Below are 6,336 nucleotides of genomic sequence, written 5' to 3'. Positions count from 1 at the left end.
TGGCTCAGTGGTTGAGTGTCGACCCATGGACCAAGAGGTTCCATTCCCGGTCAGGTAACGAGCCCAGGTTGCAGGCTCAGTTTCCAGTAGGAGACATGCAGGAGGCAGCCAATCAATGTTTCTCTCTCACTGATGTTTCTATCTCTCTTTCCCTCTGCCTTCCTCTCTCTCTAAAAATCAACAAAAATATACATTAAAAAAAGAGCAAAAATCAATAAAATGGGAGATAAACAATAAAGAAAATAAAATCAAAACTTTGTTCTTTAAAAATATGAACAAAATTACCCTGGCCGGTTTGGCTCAGGGTTAGACCGTCGGCCTGCAGTCCAGAGAGGCCCGGGTTTGGTTCCTGCTATGGACATATACCTCGGTTGCAGTTTGTCCCTGGCCCTGGTTGGGTCGTGCGGGTAGCAAGCACTCGATGTGTCCCTTTCACGTCGATATTTCTCTCTCTCTCTCTCTCTCTCTCTCATCTGAACAAAAAACAAACAAACAAAAAAATGTCCTCAAGTGAGGATAAAAATATCAACAAAATTGATCAGTCAGTCTTTTGTTATGCTGATCAATAAAAAGAGAGGAAGCACAAACTACCCTTATCATCAATGAAAGGTCCTATTGATACTAAACGGATGATAGAAGGATATTATGAACAGCTTTATGCCCCCAAAAGAAGGATATTATGAACAACTTTATGCCCCCAAAATTGACAACTTAAATAAAATAGACAAATTTCTTGAAAAATACAACTTACCAAAGTATACAAGATGAAACAAAAAAATCTAAATAACTTTATTTGTTGAAGAAATTGTAATTATTATTTAAAAAAGAAAACTTCCCCATGAAGGAAATTTGAAACCCACGTGCTTTTCCTATTAGATTCATTCAGCATTTAAGGAAAATATATTTCCAATTTTACGTAAAATCTTTCAGAAAATAGCCATGCCAGTTTGGCTCAGCGGTTGAGCGTCAGCCTGTGAACCAGAGAGCCCCGGGTTCAGTTCCTGCTGGGGGCATGTACCACCACACAAAAAAAAAGAAAGAAAGAAAGAAAATAAAGGAGGAGGGTCACATTTCAGTTTGTTTTATAAGATTAGCAAGTCCAAATGCAGCATCATATAAAATGGAAAATACACATGAAGAAGCAAGGTTCAGCCAAGGAATGTAATGTTGGTTTAACACTCCAAAATCAATCAATGTAATTCATAATATTAATAAAATAAAGAGGATAAACTATATGATCACTTCAAGAGATGTAGAAAGCATATTTGATCAAATACAACACTCGTGTGATTTAAAAAAAAAACAACCTCAAAGACAACTAGAAAATGAAGGTAACTATCAAAAGCTGATAAAGATAATGTATCAAATGCTTTCCTCCAAAGATGGGGAAGAAGGTAAAGATGTTCACTCTCATAGTGGGGTGCGGGGGATAGTTCTGAACAATTGAGCATTTACCTAGAGTCCAGCCTATCCAGGAGAAACTACTTAAACTAGCCTTGGTAGGAACTTTAACTCGGAAAAGCTTGAATACTGAAACGGAAAGCAAGCATTCCTAAAACTGAAGTATTGTTCATCACTGAGCAATGTCTCCCTACTAGCCATCAGGATAAGACCTCCTAAGGATGGTAGAATCTGCATAGAAAGCAGTGGTTATATGAATAAATATAGACTGGAAAAAGGTATGTTCGGTGTTACTATGGGTTAACGCTGAGTCATGAAATTATTAATGGTTTCTGTTATCTCTTCAGGCTTATCTGAATGTCTTTAATTTTTTATTATAAGGAATCATTATTGTAATAATCAGAAAATGTGTGATGCGTTCATATTTTCTGAATGATAATGTTCACATTTCTAAGCCTGGCACAAAAACGCCTCTCCTTCTGACCCTCATCCTCCTCTCCCACCCCAAACCCCATCACCAAGTGACTTCCTGGGCCCCACAGGCCAAGCTTGCTCAGGGTTTTGAAAAATTCTAGGAAGGTATGCACATTTAATCATCAGTGGAGAGACAGACCCCTATAGCCAAGGACAGGTCAAAGCTCACACAACATTTGTATTACCCCCAAAACATCTCTACATAAAAAAGGTAATATCTGTTGCTTTCAAAAGCTCATTTGATTAACTAATAATTACAGAGTCTTTTCTACTTTTGACTGTTACTATTGGTCTTCTTCAAATCATTTCAAATCTAAACTAGAAATACTATTATTCTTTTCCAGGAAGATTGTCTTTCATAAGTACTAGAAGATCCTTCTGTCTAACGAGGTACTTGTAGTGTATGAGAGGATGAAATGCCTATGCCGAGCATGTGCTTGTGAGGGGTATTGTTCTGTTACTGCAATGTGGTTGCTACTACATCTCTTTAAACCTAGAAAGTTCTGTCTTTTCTTTCAGAAATACTAAGGAAAATAGCTCTAGACATTGGGTACTTTGTATAAAAGCTAACAGTACTTCTACTTTCTATTTGCCATAATGACTGCATCCCCTTTGTCTTGGCTCTGTGTCCAAGGACTAGACAATTTAAATTTCCCAGAATCCTTTCTCTTAACTGTTAACAAAGCCCTAGCAAGTGCTTCTGTCCCTTATTCACAGCAACTGTTCTTGCCTTTCAATGAAAGAGTAGAACTGGGACTAGTTTCCAGAGCTTTCAGAACTTTTTCCATTGAAATGCAAACACTCCTCTGGCGCCTCCGAAATTTCTGAGAAATTGTTGGGTTTTGGCGGTGTTTCCAGAAAATCTGGCTTTCTTCTCCTGTCCATGGCTGGTTTAACTTTTTCTCTTTCCAAGTATATTGAAGTAAAGTCAGCAGTTGACTTGTCTCTTGCAAGGCAAATTTCCAACTTGAACGCCGAACAAAAGAGTAACTTTTTCCTTTCAAATTTGGAATTGTGATGAGTAAATCTCAGAACTCTACCTTGTCACATCCCTGTCCAAAAGCAACATTGCTTGCTAGCACACACCTTCTCCTTACCCCCGTCCATGAACCACCGCAGCCCTCGAGGCAACATTTGCAGTGACCGGGCACACCCGAACAAAGATCGCTGTATGGCGTAATGATGACAGACATTGTCTTTGGATTCTCTAGTGCATCCATCGCAGCTGCTGTAAGAAGTGTCCATCCACAGTTTTTATTATGCCACACAGCCCATGCTCTCTGTTCCAAAGAATCAGCATGAAATGAAACCATCAATCTTTTCTGTCTTCATTTCCTCAATAGGATAAAAAGTCTGAATGGGTGAACCAACAAAGCAATTGCCAAGTGTTCAACTAACACATCACCAGATTCTGATAAGTTCTCCTTATTTATTATCTATAATATACAACTTGGTCCTATTATGTCATCATATAATAATCATTTGAAAGATGATGTGTTATTCACTTTTCGCGTGTATTTCTCTCATCTTGAGTAGGAATCATGTTTCGTTTTTCTTTTGTGACTCACAGATTAAGCCTGGTGGATACTATTTAATGAATGTGGCTTAAGAAAGAACTTATTTAACAGCTCCTGACATGTTGGAGGAGCAAACAGGAAAAAATCAGGTGGAGCTAAAAGTGGCTGATATCTGTGGAAACGGAAAAACTAAGAAGGAATAAGCGCTTTGCTGTTAGAGCTATGTATGCTTCCAATCTAGTAAATCATCTTCAGTCTTCATATTCACCAAGTATCAGACACTTAAATAGCATAATAAAACCCAAATTAAAAATTTTATGAAAAATTCTGGTATAAAATATAGTTGAAAACACAACTCTCTACATTTATTCATAAACCTTTCCTGGATTCTGCTTCATCTTCTAAAACGTGAGGGAATTGGTATCCAAATTCCAGCGAGTCCATAAATCTATGGCGTGAACCTTGACTTACTGCAGTCCTAAATAAGGCTGTGCAAGCCTGTGGCCAAGATAACATTCTAAAATTACTGGTAAGTTCTAATGACAACATTTACATATTCAGGTAATAGTGATTTTCTTGAAAAATGCACACTTTTCAAAAATAAAAAAACAAATGGCAAAAAAAAATTTGAAATGCAAAACAACTTTTAGCCATTAATCTATCATTAGAGTTCACACTCAGACACTGTGAGGGTCAGGCACAGGTCAAGAAATATTTTTCAGAGCATCTCTTACACACTTTTGTAGGCTCTGGGATATGGCTTTACTGGGATTCAAACTTAAAGCTGTAATGAAAGTTGTAGTATTAACAGCAAGTTTCCAAGATATCAGTTGTAAATGGCCATAAATTTAAGGATCTAAACTACTTTAACACTATCATTTGCAAGGCAAAACTTGTTTGGAAGCTAGCCATGCAGCACAATGGATTGTCCTTTACGTCACACATGTGTACACGCACACCTGCGTGCAAACACACACAGAATGTTTCCCTATTAAGCTAATATTCCAAACACGAGGGCTGGGGAGATGAGTAGGAGCTATCAATAATCAATGCTGTGTTCTGAGAAATGTGGTGAACTTAGTATTGATCACTAGAAGAAAAAGACCTATTTTTCTTACAGTTGAAAGATTACTGGTAGAGGTATAACATATTAGTTAGAAAATGATTTAAACCTGGAAATAAAAATTTAAGTAAGTGACCTACATATGTGGAAAATGAAAATTCTTTAAAAGCCATTTGCTCAATCTTGCAATCTGCCAAGCAACCAAACTGACAAAGGAATCAGTACATTCAGGTCAACACCAATATTGGGAAAGAATCTCCCCGGTTATATCGTAGGTTCATTCAATCTTCACTCTGCCACACATCACCTATTTAGAAAGCCACCCTGGGGTTCACCACATGGCACAGAACAGTGCTCATGGTATCGTGGGTTGAAGGGGCAGAGAGATGTAGGCAGAGCAGCAAAGTGCTTTAGATCAGCTCTTCTATTACAAAGCAAACAGTGATGTGTCAGTTTTCCAAAGAAATAAAATGAAAAATTGCTTTCAAAGACCTCAGAATGCTCTCTGCTTTGGGGCAGTGGAAAAATTGATTTCAGTAATTGAAAGTGAGGTTTGCTATGCATGAACAATCAGCTTCACAGAAGAGTCAGCCTGCGTGGCCCTCTCACTTTGGTGAAATCTGAATTAGGATTGGTCTCTACCCACAAGCCAGCAAGCAAGCCAGGTGGGCTCAAATCTGCATCATTTTTTCCAGATGTCTCTTAACATAAGTCTTAGTTGGTTATTACAATGGCTAATTAAGATCTTCTAGAAATGATAACAGATTTCTTCCCTACTATGGACATGTTACCAAATCTTAACCAAATGGAAGACTAACCCACTCCGGATTGAATTATTTTTTACCTGATAAAGAAAACATTGTCACAGACAGCCACAATTCTCAATCACAGCACCAGTAGCCAAATTATTTTGTTGGAAAATGTGTCTTCTCAATTCTAAATGCAGTAATGAGATTGAACAGTCACTTTTCTAACAGTAGAAGTCTAAACCAAAGCAAAATAAAAAATACCAAGCTTAATTTCACATCCTTAAACATCAAAAGGGATTTTAGGTGATCCTCTGTTTATAATCCTGCTTCTAAAAAGGCTACATCTAAAATATCTCAAAACAGCCCAAAAAACCCATCCAATTTTTCAGTGATCTTCAGAGAAGATGCTATAACTGTCTCAGGCATTCGTTCTGGAATCGTCATATCTTTAGACTCTTCATACTGAAATTCCTTTGTCACCTGTTAAGTTGAAACATCAGACCACAAACCTCTGGAAACTTCACAAATTCATGACTCACTGTCTCTCCATCTTCCCAGCCTGTTAAGCCTCCTGACCCCTGCCCAGCCCAGAGAGGATGCATTTAGGGACTTAAGAACCCAAACTGGTATATAATAAGAGCTCATTTAAAAAGTTATTGAGCCCTGGCCGGTTTGGCTCAGCGGTTAGAGCGTCGGCCTGCGGTCCGGAGAGACCCGGGTTCGGTTCCCGCTAAGGGCATGTACTTCGGTTGCAGTTTGTCCCCGGCCCTGGTTGGTCGTGCGGGTGGCAGCCAGTCGATGTGTCCCTTCACGTCGATGTTTCTGTCTCTCTCTCCCTTCCTCTCCCTCCCTCCCACTCTATCTGTACAAAAAAATGGAAAAATATCCTCGGGTGAGGATAAAAATAAATAAATAAATAAATAAAAAGTTATTGAGCCCAGCCGGTGTGGCTCAGTGATTGAGTGTTGACCCATGCACCAAGAAGTTACCGGTTTGATTCCCAGTCAGGGCACATGCCCAGGATGTGGGCCCAATCCTCAGTGGGGGGCATGTAGGAGGCAGTCAATCGATGTTCTTGCCAATCGATGTTTTTATCTCTATCTCCCTCTCCCTTCCTCTCTCTCTCTCTAAA

The sequence above is a fragment of the Molossus molossus genome, unplaced genomic scaffold (genome assembly GCF_014108415.1).
Source record: "Molossus molossus isolate mMolMol1 unplaced genomic scaffold, mMolMol1.p scaffold_m16_p_6, whole genome shotgun sequence".
In the NCBI taxonomy this organism is placed as follows: Eukaryota; Metazoa; Chordata; class Mammalia; order Chiroptera; family Molossidae; genus Molossus; species Molossus molossus.
This window is presented reverse-complemented; position numbering follows the sequence as displayed.